Source organism: Lissotriton helveticus, chromosome 2_2 (genome assembly GCF_964261635.1).
Source record: "Lissotriton helveticus chromosome 2_2, aLisHel1.1, whole genome shotgun sequence".
Taxonomy (NCBI): domain Eukaryota; kingdom Metazoa; phylum Chordata; class Amphibia; order Caudata; family Salamandridae; genus Lissotriton; species Lissotriton helveticus.
This window is the reverse complement of record NC_136060.1, coordinates 439,464,363-439,484,966: the sequence shown is the minus strand read 5'-3', so window position 1 is coordinate 439,484,966 and position 20,604 is coordinate 439,464,363.

Genomic DNA, 20,604 nt, shown 5'->3' with positions numbered 1-20,604 from the left:
AGTTTGTTTTTTGCTTGTTAAAGATTTTATATGTCCGTAGAACACAGTTTCCAGTTTCTTTGGCATATGCAGTGACTATTCATAAGTCTCAAGGTTTAAGTGTTAACAGTGCTTTGGTGTTCGGAAAATAACAATCCTAGGCAATCCATATTATAAAATTAAACAACAATAATGTAATCAAGAAAACAATGCAAAAAATGTAAAGAAAACATAAACATGAAATACCAAAGTGTGCAAATGTATCTAAGTTTTAATAAAAAGTTAATAAAAACAAATTATACATTTCATTAGAATACAATACTTAATTTGTATATTCATATAGTAAAACCATAAAAAGTAGTGGCAGATAGAACACAATTCTGTATCCGACGCGCGTTTCAGCGTACACCAAACGCCTTCTTCAGGAAGAGCCACAATATTCTACAAACATTTAAAAATACATAATAATAAAATCATGACATCAATTCTAAAGTTCACAAATTTAAGTACATTATGTTAAAAACAAAAGCACACAAAAGGGTATCTCAATCTTAGATATATATTTTCTCACATATGCATGTCCTACATTGAGAGCCCATCTATATGTCGTGGAACTATGGAGATCTAAGACATAAAATATTATGGATGGTCTGGAAATGGGGGGGAATCTAAAAGACCAAGATTTCTATAATGACCGTCTAATTGATGGCAAGGCCACTATATGAATGGATTCCACTTTTATATTTATTCTCATTTTGTCTCCAGTAAAAACGACCCTTGTCTTAATGAACATTATATGGTTCATTAGTGTATGTAGGATGTATAAACTAAAAATAAGCCACTTTTATCCGCATTAGACAGCGCAGTTATAAATGATGATTCTCTGGTATACCTTTTAATGAGTTCATATGATGAATTTATTCTCAAGATGGTTAATTTTTCAAGGATGGAAAAAAGCCGTCACAGGTTTTTATCCTTTCTCTATAAGAAATAAGTACAAAGCTTACTTGTCAGAGATACTTTTAGAGGGCATATGAAAAACAAAATAGATTCCAGATTTTTGGATAGATGTAACTCTATGTATAATTACGGTCCCTGATTAAACTGCAGGGAAAAATATCATTACGTGTCTTGTGGATAAACACTCTGAAAAATGAGTCCTAGTGAAAGGAAACGAACTGCGAGTATCTGAATAGAATCATAAAGAAACCCATCAGGTAAATGATTTGATCTAGGTTTGCTAAGGTATTAATCAAGCATGGATATAGAAAATCACCTCTTATCTGAGGAGTACTAGTCCTGCTTCTAGTTTAAAAAGAGGGAATGGCGGGCTTCCAATCTTTCAACAAACAAATTGGTGATTCAAGAATACTCTGCCTTTGAGCCTGTATGTTAAATAACGAGAAAACAGGAAGAGTATTAATTCATATTCTTACAGTATTTCTATGTGACCTAACCCTTATTTAGGGCAAATGTTGTTCCTTAACCACTTGGATGCTATGCATGAACACCAATTTACTGTATATTTCCATTGAAATGAATGGGCACTCCATGACGAGTTACCCTTGTCATTAGCATCCAAGTGGTTCTGTACCTGATAGGGATGTACTCGATTAAAGGAGCTTGGATATGTGGATATAAAACATCGCAATTGATAAAAAGTGCAAGACAAAAAGTGTCTTCTACTGCATACTATTCTTCCGTGTTCGGGTACACGATATCCCTCTATGCCTAAGGGATTTGTTCGGGCATGTCAATAAGTTTTTGTCAAAGATACAGGGTGTTCCTGTCCAGCTGTCACTTATGCAGATCCCTTTGGGTCTGGATTCAGGAAGTGCTCAAAAAGTGTCCCCAAGCAACAATGTGTATATGATATTTGTAGCTACAGCGGTTCTAAGGTTGTGCATAGCCTCGCGCTGGCTACAAAACGATTCTCCTTCGTTTGAAGCAATGCGGACCCGGTTCCTTTTTACTTATAATACTGAATACAATATCTATGTTTTGAAAGGGAGACGGAAAAGGGCATTAGGACAGCAAATCTGGGTCTCAGTCTGTGCATATATGGCTCCAGAAGGTTGACTACTTGGGGAGGGCCCCTCACTGTATTTCTCTGTATTTTTCTGTACTTTTTTCTTTTTTTTTGTTGGTTTTTTTCTCTTCTTAACTCTGTATTTCGATGTATGTAACTCATTTCTCTTCTCCTTTTTTTTTTACAATGGCTTTATTATGTACTGTCGTTTTGTATAAATTATATAAATGTGCGAAAAGGAGGAATTTTCCAAAATATCTGTTATACAGTATGATGTTTGTCATTGATTCTATTCCACTTTTACGTGATGAGAAGGTTTTTTTTTTTGTTGCTGGATCATGTGCTCGTGTTCTATGCATCTCAATAAAAAAAAATATATATCCCTCTGCCTAAAAGAGATACAACTATATAAAAATATATCTAGATATTATCTGGAAGGTAATGCCTAATATGGCTGAAGCTAAACTATCTCAATTACCTGATGTGGCTTCTTTTTCAGATATAGATAAAGCTGCGCACTCTCGCTCTAGAGCCACCGGCGTTTGTGGGGAGTCGGTATAGCAACCTCGCTCGACATCCGCGCCATTTTATTTTGTAAAGTCACACCCCTAATGGACCATGTGACTAGCTTACAATGAAAAACTAGAGCGGACCAATGCAAATAGAACGGCGCTAGCTCCATTATTTTAAATGTGTGTTTCTCTCGTTTAAAAAAAAAATGGGGTAGATGTTCAGAAAGAACTATATACAACATGCGCTTCTATATTAGTTCTATAGTTGATATTTCAAATCATTATATATGTCTTTCTAGTTTTACCAGTAAGAAATCTAAGGCAATAGATTTAGAAGAAAGACTCTTTTCTCGTCTCATCTGAAACTGGAGATCACATTTATTAGTGCCAGCATAAAAAAAACGTAATTAACTACGTAAGACCAGGACATTTATCTATTAATGCTAGCCAAATTAACATTAGTTTTTTGGTAATGGATTCATTTACTTGTACTTTATAAACATTATTAAAGGGCAGGCCTAAAATTATCACCTCAGACGTTCTATCCTCAACTAATCTGAGTGATACGCAGGTTAGTTCAAAAAAGGATTATTAGATCAAGGCGTTCTCCCAAGGTATTTCACTATTGAGCCCATTCTTAAAAGTATTAAGAGAAAAGATCCAAAAAACCTCGCGTTTCTTGCGAATTTTTAAACCTCCTTTATTATCTGCCATATTAATTTTCTCCAGAATTCTCCACCTGACAGTGCTTTGGTGAACATTGGAAATACTGTTTTTAAAGAGGGTATGGCATATGTTGCTTTGTCGAGAGTTAGAACATTATCTGGTTTGTTTTTGATTGATTTTGATGATACAAAGATTACTGAAGATGCAAACTATGTCAAAGAGTATGATAGGTTAAGAAGAACACATGCTCCCAATTTAGGTCAATATCCTGTATTTGAAAAGCGTGCGGTTGGTTGAAAAAGAAGGTATGAGAATATCTGTACTGCAGGTGTACAGAAGGGAAAAAAACATGATAATGTTGTGATTGCAAGCAAAAAGAAAAAGGACACTGTTGAAGAGATTGTTGGTTATCAGTTTGAAAATAGTTCTGGTGTCAACTGCTATGCTAATGTAGTGGTGAATGTTGTTTTTTTTCTTGAAGCTTTGCAACAGCAAATTATGGAGAGTCGGGAAACATTTTTTTGTTGCTCGTTACATTCTGTGTATGAAAAATTAAGAACTGATACAAGTTAAATACAAACCGTTTCTGATGTTCGTAATCTTTTGGATGTATGTTCTAGTTCAACACAATTTACACAACATATCCAACAAGATGCTCAGAAATTTCTAATGTATATGCATACTGTATTGGAAAATGAAGGTGTAGACATAGAGAATCTTTTTGGCCTTTGGTATACATGGGAACATCAATGTGAAAATTGTATGTATACATGTAGCACTAATGTAGATACTGAAAGTTTCTATATTTGACATTACCGGACTGTAAATCAGTGTCTTTCAGTAAATTAGTTAAAGCTGCAAATCAAAACATGGAGTGTAGCCAATGCAAAATAGAAATGTTATCAACATTACGTATACAAAGATATGGACAATATAACATTTTAGTGATGCAAAGTTGTACAGCTGACGGAAGAAAATTGGACACTTTAATAAAACATTTTGTAGCTACTCAACTATCTTTTCAGGAAGGACTTTTGTAGCAGTAGTAATAATTTTCCACGATGGTTCTTCAACAACATCTGGACATTACACTGCTTATATGAAAAGTAACAAAGTCTGGACTCTTTGTAATGATGCTCAGTTGGTTTTTCAACAACGTTTGACTTTCGAATTACCAAATTCCTATCTAATATTTTTAAAGTCAAAGTGTTTTAGTCTGGATGGATTGTTGTTTTTTTTTAAAGAATCCAATTGGTTGTTTTTTTTGTCTGCTGTTATGTGATAAGTACGATTGAAATCACTGTTTGTAGTGAAATTCAATGTATTCTGAGAGCAGCAAAAAAGGCAAAGAAATTACTTTGTAAAATGTTAAAATGATGCTGTACTGTTAAAAATGTATTATTGCATGTTATAACTATTTTTTCTTTTCTTTTACAGATCCTAATTCTAAAATATAGAATTTACTATATTTTACATTATAAAAAACAACTGAATAAAATGTGTAGCGTTTTTTAGTTATATTACTGCTGAGGTAAGTTTAGGTAAGTCTTAAAATGCACAATGGACTGTGTTTGCACACAGGTGAAAAAATGGGAGATTGATGGACTACATTTGTGCCAGAGAATTCCATTGTAGACAGGTATCAAATAGTAGTACAAAAATGTACTCGTATGATAAGAATTGGCCTAGCTTTTAACTCTCTTTCTTAATTGCAAGGTGAGAAAAAGACATTCTATACACTATTTGTTTTCCATGTGAAGATAATCTAATCATAGACAGCACTTTCCATTGAAATGGTGTTCATTAGGTTTTGCTGTGCATGTTTGCACAGAACAATCATAGAACAAGACATATATCCAGTTTTATGAAACGAAAAAAACTGGCCATGTTTGTGAATGGTACACCATCCTCCAATTAGTGGAGCAAAGCACAACAAGGAGAATTCTTTTCACTACTCATCATTTTTTACTTTCAATATATGCTACAATGCACAGCATATATTGAAGGTGAAAAATGCCTTTTCTGATTGTTTTTTTGCAGTAAAGTGTCCCTTGCTGTACAAAAACAATCACCGCATAACACGCATCCTTCCACCATGGTGCAAGGGTGGATGTGTCACCACATAGCTGCAGTTTAAGCAGCTGTGCAGAGGGAAGCACAGACTTGCAACATATTTTTGTACAAATGTTGCATCCCTGTGCTTCGGAAATAGCGCAGCATGCTGTAGGTAAATAGTTCACAGTGTCATGCTGCAGCATTTTCTTATAGTTCTGCACTTATGTATTCACAACATATTAAAAATGCATTGTTTCAGTCAATTATATACTACACATACATACATCTAAACCTTCCAAACTACATCTAAACTTTCACACAGTAGCATACAAGTTTAGCTCTTTTTTTAGCCAGAGTAGGTTGTTCTGACAAGAACTTTATTTTTGTAGTTTTCTATTTTTTTGTATTTTTCTGAACGATTTTTTAACAAGATGAACAGTAACAAAAACTATGAATAGAAAAAAAAAACTAACAATAGTGGTTGTCGATAGCCTGACAAACAAGGTCCACTGATTGCTCACCATAAGCAATGAGACGACTGCATTTTACGCAATTTATACTGACTCGTGCAAATTGGGGACGTATATCTGGTGCTGAATTAGAAGATGATGGTGCTGTCCCAGATGTGCTTGGTACAGCTGGTGGTGCAGGAGCATTTTGATGTAGTCATCTCCTCTCGTGCTAAGTTGACTGGATGGCGTGTTTGCAAATGGTTCTTCATGCTCGCAGTTCCACACAAGTATTTTTTGTTCGGATTTCCTCTAGAGAGGACCGCTTTCCAGATTTTGTACGTTACTTTGGTCGCATTGACCTTTTTTAGTCCAGTTGGGAATGTGACAAACCTCCACACTAGATGAATACCTCTCTGGAGGGGGAGGGTCTGGAACAAGTTCCTGAGTGGTGGACTCTTCTGATTCAGATGAAGAAGGTGGATTTGTTGCCATTACGAAAATTGTGAGGTGAATCAGGTCTGTAATAAGCAAAAAAAAGAGTTCTTCTCAGCAGGTCTTTGGCTAAGAAATGTCTAAGAAGAGTGATTGAAATGGGTGGGGTCCTTCAATACTTTGAATAGGAAGTCTAATGAACCAATCAAATCTCTTTTTTTGTGGTCACATGGGGTAAGCGTAGGGTGCGCGCACGCGGCACGCACCCAGCTCGCATCCAACGCAACTTCGAAAAAATTGCATTTAAAAGTAATGTGCTTTTTTTGAAAGTTAAAGAATATAATTGTTATAATTACCTCACACAAAGTCTTGTGTTAATATTTGTAATATATGTGTATATATATACATATGCTTTATGTTCCGCTTGCAGTGTCAAATGCAAAAAGACGGACGCAGACCCAGATTCAGGTGCAGATATGTGTTTTATTTCATTTCCCCCTGCACCACCGCCATGACGCGTTTCGGGCAGCTCAGTGGCCTTGCTCACAAGGGCTTAAAAATGTTCCCGGGAGTCGCGCAACCACTGCATCCAATATGCATATGACATCACGCGCTACAGCCCTTCCGACACGTCGCGTAATATGTACATGTCGCGTATGCGCCAGAACTCGCTTACAAGTTGCATATCGACTGCGTTTAAAAAGTTGTACTCGTCGCACACTCTAGTCTGTTCCTATACAGCAATCCTAAAATGGCGGACATGTGACGTGCAGTGAACGAGCAGGGTACGCTTTGGGTGCACGACTCCAAAACAATATTGTAAACAATATAAAATAATTTAAAAAATATATTTTTCATTTTAAAAATCAAAAAAATAAAATATGTGTGATGTAATTAAAATAATAACATACCTAAAAAAAATGTAGTTGAAAAATATAACAATAAATATAACAATAAATATATTTTAAAAATTATCATTTAAAAAACCTTTGAAATTCACTGAAAAAAACCATAGGCTTCAGATGTGGTATAGTTAGGAATTAGCATTAAAAAAACCTTAGAAATTCACTGAAAAAACCATAGGTTTTAAGGGTGTTATAGTTAGCTGGACATTTCACTCATACAAAACCATTGAAATCCCTCCGTTATAGTTAGTTGTACTCACTGTAACTCTCGCGCCCACAATCCACTGGTGATGATGTCACATATTACATCATCCATGACATGGTCAGTGACATCACTGATGACATCTCTGCTGACATCTCAAATGAAATCACTGATTACATCATCCACGTGACAATCAGATACACCTCATCATACACTAGTATAACCTTCCATCACTCACTGTAAAATATCGAGTACCATATTAGAATTGATTGATACAGCAATAAAAGTATCTAAAAACCCACTCAGAAATTCCTAGATCTACACACACATCTAATCTCTTTCCTGTATATTCACTCATACATGTTGTCAACGATCAATAGAACACTATCAAATATACTTATACACCTAAATTAACATTACACAGCAACACACATCCTATTCAGTTATGCAGTCATCCTATTCACTTTTGCAACCAATTTACCTTATTTACATTTACTCAGGTACACACTTATGCAAATATCACTTTATTGATTCATATAAATAGTAACTCATTCTTAGTGTGCTATGAAATCACAATTACAAGCAGAGAATTATCTATACAGTCACTCATGGAATCAATGAGTTTTATGTACACGTATTTATATACAACAACTGTCACATACACTGTCTTTTATTTTTCTACTTTGTTAGACCATTGGGAAATGTTTCTGTTCATCACCACACCCATAAAGATATTCACTTTCCGAAAAATGTACTATAATACGTAGTCTTAACCTCGCATATGTACTGAGTTAACTATTCACATATCTCTGGGCAGTCACAGACCCCCCCACTGAAGCACACACACATTCACTCTTCACTGTAAATAATCAGTTAATTAATCAATAACTAATATAGAGTTTCACATAGCTAGTAACTAACTGGTGCAGCAGTTTACTCAACAACTAACCAAGTAATACAGATATTCACACAGTTTAGTCACTATCCAATAAATTTAGTGAGACACTATAAATTACTCAAGTAACCAATCAATCATCAATCACACTGCTACTAAATACACTATCCATATTTGTATATATCCACTCATTCTTCAATGCAGATTGCTATATATATATAATACATATTTAAATGTGGAGCCAAACCACTTTCACTGGATGATGGCATCAGTGATGTCATCAGTGATGTCATCAGTGATGTCATTTGAGATGTCATCAGTGATGTCACTGACCATGTCGTGAATGTTGTAATATGTGACATCATCAGCAGTGGATTGTGGGCGCGCGAGATATAGTTAGTACAACTAACTATATCGGAGGAATTTCAATGGTTTTGCACGAGTGAAATGTCCAGCTAACTATAACACCCCTAAAACCTACATTTTGTTCTGTGAATTTCTAAGGTTTTTTAAATGCTAATTCCTAACTATATCAGGCCTGAAACCTATGGTTTTTTCAGTGAATATATATATATATATATATTACCTATTGGCAGTCGCCAGTAGGCAGTTATAGTTAGGACCTATTTTCCATAGGAAATCCGCAACATTCTATTTGCAATTACTATGGCGGCCATTGACGAATCTTCGTGAAATCTTCAAAACTTATGCCCCACTCCAGTCCGCTCCTATCCTGATAGTTTTTGGGTGATTCGTCAAGCAGGGGCCGAGAAAAAATGGGGTCCTAAATCTCGTTTTCCCCATGTTATTTCCTATAGGAGATTTGTGACACGGCTACAGCCTGAACTGCTGAACAGAATTACACCAAATTTTGCAAAAAGGTAGCCCTTGGTTCAGAAAGTGCCCTTTTTTTAAATGGTGTAAATCCGTCAAGTAGTTCCTAAGAAATAAAAAAATAGTGGTGGAAAAATTATTTTCCCATAGGAAAATGTAGACACTGTTATAGCAAAAACTGCTGAACGGAATACACCAAATTTGGCAATAAGGTACTGATTGGCTCACAAAGTGACCTTGCACAAAATGGTGTAAATCCGTTCAGTAGTTTTAGAGAAATTAAGGAATAAAGGTAGTGATATCTATGGCCGTGGAGGACCTCCTCACCCTCCGTGCACCATCCCGATCACAAGATTTATGCTAATTGGCTGTCAACACTCCAAACAAGGAAGTGTTGGCAGCCATCTAAAATCAGTCAAACTAAGGCGCAAAATGCAAAAAGGGGGCTGGGTAGAAACACCCTGACCCCCGAGGCCTGGTTAGAGGTTTCCACAAGGACCCCCAGGGCCAAAGAATTATTTATTTTAAAAATCGCCAAAATCCACACAGTGTGGGTGGATCCTGCCGAGAAAAAAACCAAAGTGCGGGCAGCTTCAAATTATGTGCGAGGGCCTCACAGCCCCCCACCCCCAGCCCCAAGGACCGCCACCCCCGGGGCTTTTCAGAATTAGCCTGAACTGCTGAACAGAATTACACCAAATTTTGCAAAAAGGTAGCCCTTGGTTCAGAAAGTGCCCTTTTTTTAAATGGTGTAAATCCGTCAAGTAGTTCCTAAGAAATAAAAAAATAGTGGTGGAAAAATTATTTTCCCATAGGAAAATTTAGACACTGTTATAGCAAAAACTGCTGAACGGAATACACCAAATTTGGCAATAAGGTACTGCTTGGCTCACAAAGTGACCTTGCACAAAATGGTGTAAATCCGTTCAGTAGTTTTAGAGAAATTAAGGAATAAAGGTAGGGATATCTATGGCCGTGGAGGACCTCCTCACCCTCCGTGCACCATCCCGATCACAAGATTTATGCTAATTGGCTGTCAACACTCCAAACAAGGAAGTGTTGGCAGCCATCTAAAATCAGTCAAACTAAGGCGCAAAATGCAAAAAGGGGGCTGGGTAGAAACACCCTGACCCCCGAGGCCTGGTTAGAGGTTTCCACAAGGACCCCCAGGGCCAAAGAATTATTTATTTAAAAAATCGCCAAAATCCACACAGTGTGGGTGGATCCTGCCGAGAAAAAAACCAAAGTGCGGGCAGCTTCAAATTATGTGCGAGGGCCTCACAGCCCCCCACCCCCAGCCCCAAGGACTGCCACCCCCTGGGGTTTCTAAACTGAATTGGTGGGGGATCAAAGGACCCCCCAAGCTTCGGGGACTGCCACCCCCTGGGGCATTGCAAAAAGTTTTTGCGGGGGGCTCATGGCCCCCCTGCAACCCATGGGGACCACCACCCCCTGGGGCTTGTGTTTTTTTCAAAAATAAAAAAAGAAATAGCCTGTGTGGGGGGCTCGAAACCCCCACACGCCCCGGGGACCGCCACTTCCCCGGGGCTCTACATATTCAAAATAGGGGTCGTAACAGACCAAAAAGCCCCGGGGACCACCGCTGCCCCCTCCCAAATATGTTATTAAACAAAAATAAAAAAACAAAAGCCGGCCCCGGAAGATGGATTCCCCGGGGCCATAAGTGGCCTGAGGAGGGGGGCAGTGCAGCCCCCCTCCAAAAGGTAAAAAAAAAAAAAACATGCCCCGGGGGATGGGGTCCCCGGGGCTGATTAAGGCCTCGGGAGGTACCCCCATTCCAAATGTTTTTATTTAAAAAAAAAATTAGAGGGCAGGCCCTGGGGGATGGGGTCCCTAGGGCCAATAAATTAGAAAAAGAAGGGGGGCCACACAGCCCCATTCTTAAAAAAAAAATACCAGCATTGCGTCGGAGGCCACACCCCCTCCTTGCAGCACTCTGCAAACGTGCCCCCTGGTGCGTTTGAGATGGGGAACAAATTCCCCTTGAATATTGAGGGTCCCTGGGCGCCAACTACACCACCAGGAACCTCCAGTATGCACCAGGGGGCTGTGTTACAGAGAGGTATTCTGCGGCCACGCCCCTTTTTACACCTCTCTGCGTCGCAGCTCTGTGTCGCTTATTGAAGGTAACTGGTGGACTAATTGCAAACCAGATACCCTCAGGATTTAAGAGGATTTAATCCCCCAACTTAAAACGTGTCACGGGGCGCGTTTGCACAGTGGTGAAGGGAAGGGGCGGGGCCTGAGGTGACATGTGTGCAAACACGCCCTGTTGCACGTTTTAAGTTGGGGAATTAATTCCTCTTCAATCCTGAGGGTCCCTGGGGGCCAACTAGCCTACCAGGTACTTCCAGTAAGTGCCACGGCGGTGCGCAGCAGAGTGTTGTGAAAAGGGGTGTGGCCTTTGATCACCTCTCTGCAATGCAGCTCTCTAGCGCCTACTGGAAGTACCTGGTGGGCTAGTTGGCCCCCAGGGACCATCAAGATTGAAGAGGAATGAATTCTCAAATTAAAAAGCTACACAGGGCGTGTTTGCACACATGTCACCTCAGGCTCCGCCCCTTCATTCACCATTGTGCAAACGCGCACAGTGGCGAGTTGTACGTTGGGGAAATCATTCTCTTTCAAAACTGAGGGTCCCTGAGAGCCAACTAGCCCACCAGGTATCTCCAGTATGCGCCAGGGAGCTGCATTGCAGACAGGTGTTTAGAGGCCATGACCCAAATTACAACACTCTGCAACGCAGCTCTATGGCACCTACTGGAGGCACCTAGTGGGCTAGTTTGACCCTAGGAACCCTTAGGATTCAAGGGAACTTAATCTCCCAACTTAGAACCACCACAGGGCGTGTTTACACAGTGGTGAAGGGAGGGGATGGGGCCTGACGTGATGTGTGAAAACACACCCTGTGGCGTGTTTTAAGTCGGGGAATTAATTCTCTTTCAATCCTCAGGGCCCCTGGGGGCCAACTAGCCCACCAGGTGCTTCCAGTAAGTGACATTGCACTGTGTTGCAGAGAGGTGGTGCAGGCCGTGCCCTTTTTTACACCTCTCTGCAACGGCGCTTACTGGAGGTACCTAGTGGGCTAGTTTGACCCTAGGGATCCTCTAGATTCAAGGGGACCTAATCTCTCAAATTAAAACGGCCACAGGGCATGTTTACACAGTTGGGAAGGGTAGGGACGGGGCCTGAGGTGACGTGTGCAAACACGCCCTGTGGTGCATTTTAAGTTGGGGAAATAATTCCCTTTCGATCCTGTGTGCCTCTGGGGGCCAACTAGTCCACCAGGTGCTTCCAGTAAGCGCCACTGAGCTGCGTTGCAGAGAGGTGGACTAGGCCATGTCCCTTTTTACACCTCTGTGCAATGCAGCTCTGTGGCACTTATTGGAGGTACCTAGAGGGCTAATTTGACCCTAGGGACCCTTAGGATTCAAGGGAACTTAATCTCCCAACTTAGAACCGACACAGGGCGTGTTTACACAGTGGTGAAAGGATGGCATGGGGCCTGACGTGATGTGTGCAAACACACTCTGTGGCGTGTTTTAAGTTGGTGAATTAATTCTCTTTCAATCCTCAGGGCCCTTGAGGGCCAACAAGCCCTGTGGCACGTTTTAAGAGGTAGTTTTAATCCCCTTGCCCTATTATATACTGAGGGCTTACAGAGGAGCTCATGCTAATCACAGGGGGACCCCAACGCATAGTGTTCCCTAGTGTATGTAGGTGTCTTCACTGTATTCTAAGTGTCCTTTAACATAGCACTAGCTCTAGGATTGGTTAGTCAGACTCAGTTACCACCAGTATCCATCTGAAAAAGTTGAGGGTACAGGATGGTTTTGCAACAAGGCTTATTTCTGCTCCTCTGTTGGTTCTTTCTGCACATGTCTTGCTTTTCCCTCCACTTTTCTTCGTCTTTGAGGACTTCTATTGCTTCTTTCTGCATTTCTTTTTTTTCTTTCTGTGCATTTTTTCTTCTTTCTTCACATGTCCTATCTCTGTAGGTATAGTTCGAAATTAGCATTTTAAAAACCTTTGAAATTCACCGAGAAAAACATAGGTTTCAGGCCCGTTATAGTTAAGAATTAGCATTTAAATAACCTTAGAAATTCACTGAAAAAACCACAGGTTTCAGGGGCGTTATAGTTAGATGGACATTTCACTTGTACAAAATCATAGAATGGACAATGGACATATACACCAATACAACATATACTAGTTTAAAACATAAGTAATTACTCATAAAGACACTATTGAGACAGTTATTCACTCACTAACACACCCACACACTCACTCATCCACCCATACAGTCAAGCACACATGGTGTCTTCAACACATACATACAAACAGTGAGTCACTCATTCATGCAGCTATGCACTATGTAATACCCCCCACAAACCATACAGACACTCAGACACTCATACTGATACTCAAAAAAACAACTAATAACCTATATAGACACTCATGTAGCTACTCACAAACCCATGCAGCCACTTATACACAAAGTGAGAGACTGATACACATATTTACATATTTAAACATTACTCACTAACCTATGTATTCACTAAGATACACTTAATCAGTCAGTTATACAATCAATTTTTCAACAAATGAATCATCCATTTAGACACTTATATACCCAAGTATTCTTCCATCGACCTTGAGATATACATATATAAAACATATTTTATTTTCAGAAAAACACACATTCACTGGATGATGTCATCGGTGATGTAATCAGTTATGTCATTTTAGATGTCATCAGTGATGTCATCAGTGATGTCACTGACCATGTCATGAGTGACGTAATATGTGACATCATCACTAGTGCATTGCGGGGACGCAAGTTATAGTTAGCTGAACTAACTATAACGGGGGAATTTCTTTGGCTGTGTTCGAGTGAAATGTCCAGCTAACTATAAAGCCCCTGAAACCTATGTTTTTTTCAGTGAATATATATATTTATATAATAAAACAAATTGCCAGAAAGCTTTGAGCAGGCACACGACATCGCTCTGGCCATTGAATTGCGGCTTGTGTTAATGCTCCGTTTCAATTTTTCAAGTGCCGACGCGTTTCAAGGATCACTCCTTTTCCTCAGGGCTGCATTCACAAACACATCAAAAGATCGTAATGTTTCCGGCATTATTTATTTCCATTTTCCCGTAGTGGGCGTTTGTTTAGTACAATGTTTTCAGGATGCCTGATGGGACATTGAGTCCATGATAAGAACGTAAGTCTTTCCTTTGGTAAGGTCGATGTCTGTGAAATAATAAAAGCATTGTCAATACCTTAGTAGGTTACAGAGTTTTTTGCACAAGTCATTTTTTTGCATAGAACGATGTGCCAGTCTGGCGTCGATTCGTGCAACACCTCAGCCTCTTCGCTTCAAGATGGAGCTCCGCTCCACGGCAGGACAGCCGTGAAAGTATTTATTAAAACAAATTGCCCGAAAGCTTTGAGCAGGCACACGACATCGCTCTGGCCATTAGCCATTGAATTGCGGCTTGTGTTAATGCTCCGTTTCAATTTTTCAAGTGCCGACGCGTTTCAAGGATCACTCCTTTTCCTCAGGGCTGCATTCACAAACACATCAAAAGATCGTAATGTTTCCGGCAATATTTATTGTACTAAACAAACTCCCACTACGGGAAAATGGAAATAAATAATGCCGGAAACATTACGATCTAATTTTATGTCATCCAAATGCCCAAAAGCTTTGCAGGACGCACTCAGCAGCCAGCCTTCCTTTCGGCGTACCTGTGACAACTGGTCCCACACCCGGATTATTTTTCGTATGCCTTACGCGTTTCGAGACTTCGTGTCTCTCATCAGAGGCAGCTTCCACAATTGAGTTTGTAAAATGTTCCTTTTAATTGTTCACATTCATGCGTCACAAAAAATGTCCACGCCCACTCAGGGTGCGTATATCATGAATTTTGCATGCTGGTAATTATAGTCCAGAGGGACACTTTGTTATTTTGCCTTTAGTAGGTTCTTACTCACATTGTGCAGATAAAAGCTAGTATTTCCTTAGTAGGATTCGGAGTGTTTTGGCCAGTAGATTTATGTCAGACTCGCTGCGCTGGTCAGGTTTGAACATGGTTTCAACCGCAGCCTCTTAAGGTTTCAAGATGGTGCGTCTTGCCACGACGAGGGCCGCCGTGTAATTTTATGTCATCCAAATGCCCAAAAGCTTTGCAGGACGCACTCAGCAGCCAGCCTTCCTTTCGGCGTACCTGTGACAACTGGTCCCACACCCGGATTGTTTTTCGTATGCCTTACGCGTTTCGAGACTTCGTGTCTCTCATCAGAGGCAGCTTCCACAATTGAGTTTGTAAAATGTTCCTTTTAATTGTTCACATTCATGCGTCACAAAAAATGTCCACGCCCACTCAGGGTGCGTATATCATGAATTTTGCATGCTGGTAATTATAGTCCAGAGGGACACTTTGTTATTTTGCCTTTAGTAGGTTCTTACTCACATTGTGCAGATAAAAGCTAGTATTTCCTTAGTAGGATTCGGAGTGTTTTGGCCAGTAGATTTATGTCAGACTCGCTGCGCTGGTCAGGTTTGAACATGGTTTCAACCGCAGCCTCTTAAGGTCTCAAGATGGTGCGTCTTGCCACGACGAGGGCCGCCGTGTAATTTTATGTCATCCAAATGCCCAAAAGCTTTGCAGGACGCACTCAGCAGCCAGCCTTCCTTTCGGCGTACCTGTGACAACTGGTCCCACACCCGGATTGTTTTTCGTATGCCTTACGCGTTTCGAGACTTCGTGTCTCTCATCAGAGGCAGCTTCCACAATTGAGTTTGTAAAATGTTCCTTTTAATTGTTCACATTCATGCGTCACAAAAAATGTCCACGCCCACTCAGGGTGCGTATATCATGAATTTTGCATGCTGGTAATTATAGTCCAGAGGGACACTTTGTTATTTTGCCTTTAGTAGGTTCTTACTCACATTGTGCAGATAAAAGCTAGTATTTCCTTAGTAGGATTCGGAGTGTTTTGGCCAGTAGATTTATGTCAGACTCGCTGCGCTGGTCAGGTTTGAACATGGTTTCAACCGCAGCCTCTTAAGGTCTCAAGATGGTGCGTCTTGCCACGACGAGGGCCGCCGTGTAATTTTATGTCATCCAAATGCCCAAAAGCTTTGCAGGACGCACTCAGCAGCCAGCCTTCCTTTCGGCGTACCTGTGACAACTGGTCCCACACCCGGATTGTTTTTCGTATGCCTTACGCGTTTCGAGACTTCGTGTCTCTCATCAGAGGCAGCTTCCACAATTGAGTTTGTAAAATGTTCCTTTTAATTGTTCACATTCATGCGTCACAAAAAATGTCCACGCCCACTCAGGGTGCGTACATCATGAATTTTGCATGCTGGTAATTATAGTCCAGAGGGACAGTTTTTTATTTTGCCTTTAGTAGGTTCTTACTCACATTGTGCAGATAAAAGCTAGTATTTCCTTAGTAGGATTCGGAGTGTTTTGGCCAGTAGATTTATGTCAGACTCGCTGCGCTGGTCAGGTTTGAACATGGTTTCAACCGCAGCCTCTTAAGGTCTCAAGATGGTGCGTCTTGCCACGACGAGGGCCGCCGTGTAATTTTATGTCATCCAAATGCCCAAAAGCTTTGCAGGACGCACTCAGCAGCCAGCCTTCCTTTCGGCGTACCTGTGACAACTGGTCCCACACCCGGATTGTTTTTCGTATGCCTTACGCGTTTCGAGACTTCGTGTCTCTCATCAGAGGCAGCTTCCACAATTGAGTTTGTAAAATGTTCCTTTTAATTGTTCACATTCATGCGTCACAAAAAATGTCCACGCCCACTCAGGGTGCGTATATCATGAATTTTGCATGCTGGTAATTATAGTCCAGAGGGACACTTTGTTATTTTGCCTTTAGTAGGTTCTTACTCACATTGTGCAGATAAAAGCTAGTATTTCCTTAGTAGGATTCGGAGTGTTTTGGCCAGTAGATTTATGTCAGACTCGCTGCGCTGGTCAGGTTTGAACATGGTTTCAACCGCAGCCTCTTAAGGTCTCAAGATGGTGCGTCTTGCCACGACGAGGGCCGCCGTGTAATTTTATGTCATCCAAATGCCCAAAAGCTTTGCAGGACGCACTCAGCAGCCAGCCTTCCTTTCAGCGTACCTGTGACAACTGGTCCCACACCCGGATTGTTTTTCGTATGCCTTACGCGTTTCGAGACTTCGTGTCTCTCATCAGAGGCAGCTTCCACAATTGAGTTTGTAAAATGTTCCTTTTAATTGTTCACATTCATGCGTCACAAAAAATGTCCACGCCCACTCAGGGTGCGTATATCATGAATTTTGCATGCTGGTAATTATAGTCCAGAGGGACACTTTGTTATTTTGCCTTTAGTAGGTTCTTACTCACATTGTGCAGATAAAAGCTAGTATTTCCTTAGTAGGATTCGGAGTGTTTTGGCCGGTAGATTTATGTCAGACTCGCTGCGCTGGTCAGGTTTGAACATGGTTTCAACCGCAGCCTCTTAAGGTCTCAAGATGGTGCGTCTTGCCACGACGAGGGCCGCCGTGTAATTTTATGTCATCCAAATGCCAATCCGGGTGTGGGACCAGTTGTCACAGGTACGCCGAAAGGAAGGCTGGCTGCTGAGTGCGTCCTGCAAAGCTTTTGGGCATTTGGATGACATATATATATATATATATATATATATATATATATTACCTACTGGCGGTCGCCAGTAGGTATATATAGTTAGGATTTTTTCTCTATGGGATTTTTGAAAATTCTATGTCTAATAACTTTGGCGTTTGTGGACGGAATTGGCTGAAATTTTCAGGAAAATGGCACATTTTGTTTCCGAGCAGCCCTTGAAAATTTGGGGGGGGTTCGTCAAGGGGGGGCCGAGAAAAAAGGGGGGTCCCAAAACGTGTTTTTAACATTGAGTTTTCCATAGGGCGGTTGGCCTCACTTTTAGCCCGAACGGCTGAATGGATTTGCACGAAACTTGGCAAAATTGTAGGGACTGGTAGCCCGATGTGCCTTTTGTAGGTCTCAATATATGTGCTACAGTGGATTTTGAGAAATTAACGTTTAAAAAAGATATATATCTGTAACAGCGGACCGGGCAGCGCTCCAGTTCGCGTACTTTGCGCGCAACGGAGCTTTGTGAAGCGAAGCTGATTGGTTCTCCGGCGTCTGTAAACATTCCAAACAGTCCGTAGCGGCCGCCATCTTGTCTCTCGGTAGGATCGAGAGACAAGCGGAGGCCAAACCGAAGGGGCAAATGACCATAAGGGGGCATAGTAGATCCTCCCTGACCGTTTAGGTTTGATGTGGAGGTTTTAAAAGGGCCCCGCGGGGCAAAAAAAAATAAAATAATAATAATCGAACAGCTGAATGGATTTGCACGAAACTTGGCAAAATTGTAGGGACTGGTAGCCCGATGTGCCTTTGCTAGATCTCAATATATGTGCTCCAGTGGATTTTGAGAAATTAACGTTCAAAAAAAGATATATATCTGTAACAGCGCACCGCTTCGCGTACTTTTCGCGTTACGGAGCTTTGCGAAGCGAAGCTGATTGGCTCTCCGGTGTCTGTAAACATTCCAAACAGTCCGTAGCAGCCGCCATCTTGTCTCTCGGTAGGATCGAGAGACAAGAGGAGGCCAAAGCGAAGGGGCAAATGACCATAAGGGGGCATAGTAGATCCTCGCTGACCCCCTAGGTTTGATGTGGAGGTTTTAAAAGGGCCCCGCGGGGCAAAAAAAAAAAATAATAATAATAATCGAACGGCTGAATGGATTTGCACGAAACTTGGTAAAATATTAGGGACTGGTAGCCCGATGTGCCTTTGCTAGGTCTCAATATATGTGCTTCAGTGCATTTTGAGAAATTAACGTTCAAAAACAAGATATATATCTGTAACAGCGCTCCGCTTCGCGGAGATAAAATTATATCTGTATTACCTAGCTGTTGCTAACACCAGTTAGCGACGGCTAGTAGGAGATAGCGACCATCTTGGGCCCCACTTTGCATGTGAGTGATATTTATCACTAATGACATGCAAAGTGGGCATGCCAAGATGTTAGCGACTGGAAACAGTCGCTAACATCGCTATCTCCTATTATTAACTTTTGGAAATATTCGAGATAAGCGCGAATATCTCCAAAAGCTAGCACCTGCCCTGAGCAGTTCTTAGCCATGTTATCCAATGGGAGGTGGATAACATGGCTAAGAGCATTAGCTCGGTAATGCATGAATATCGCTGAGTTTTCAGCGATATTAATGCATTGCGGTCGTTTTTTATCGTATTTGCGATAAACCTTGATAATAGCAAGGTTTATCTGCGATAATTTCTGACGGTAAAAAAATCGTTGCTAAGCATCGTTAGGGATAAATATCGCTTAACTTTGGTAATATGCCCCAACGTCTGTTAACGTTCGATTCGAAGGAAATCAGGAAGTGTTGAAAAACATTGTCTGCGCCATCTTGTCTTTTTTCAAATGCCACACTTTTGTCGTGCACGGCAGCCATTTTAGATGCCTTGACCAGACCCACTCTGTGCACGCTGTCGATCCTTAGCATGGCTCCCCACCCTCGCAAGCATCTCCCCCAGGCAGTGGTCACCCCCGCTCTCTGTCTTATGCATGGGTAATAAACCTCCCCCCATCTGCGCTGCTCTTCCCTGAGAATCACACCCTGTGCCTGCCCGACACCTCCCTTTCGCCCTATTCACTACCGCACCCTCTGACACTCCTTTCCCTCTGTGTCCGATTGTCCAGGCTGGTCCTAGGGTATCAGCTAGCCCTGCAGATGTAGTTTATGGCCACAGCTGTAAAGAATCACCCCTCTTCAAAGGAGTTATAGTAGATCAAGGCCCACACTCGATGAGATCCGTCACAGCAGAAGCGTTGCTATTATCTGAAAACCATCCTGTATTGTGATTGGGGAGGGGACCGAGCCTGAAGCGGAAGATTCCAGGGATGACTCTTTGTACATCAAAGTTTTTACAATTATGTGTCACATTAAAAATATATAGCACTCCGACAAAGTAGTAAGATTATAAAACTTTAATAATTTATAAATATATACAAGAAAACAAAAATAGTAATAACATATAAACATTTTTAGGGAAAAACAACGAAGTAGCGGTCGGCTGTGCGAATAGTCCCAACGCAGCACAACGTCCAGATTTCCGGCGTGGGGCGTCGCGGGGGGTGGGTCATCAGTAGCAAACTGTTGTGCGAATAGTTCCAAGGCAGCAGAACGCGCTGAAATCTAGATGACACGAAAGTGATGTCTAGTAAGTTGCCACCCAGCAAATAATGGCGTGGGGCGTCGCGGGGGGTGGGTCATCAGTAGCAAACTGTTGTGCGAATAGTTCCAAGGCAGCAGAACGATGGCACCAAGGTGATGTCCAGTAAGTTGCCGCACTGGTTTTGGTATCCTACAATGCTGCTCCGAATAACGGCGTGGGGCGCCCCGGGGGAGGCGGCGTGAACGGGCCTCTCCAGGTGGAGTGTCATCTGTTGTAGTGGGGCGCCCCTTTACCGTTTCAGTTGCCATTCCGTCCGTTTTTGGTCCACTGTGTCAAAAGCCGCAATTCAGCTGAGTTGCGCCCACTCTTGCAGTGCAGCG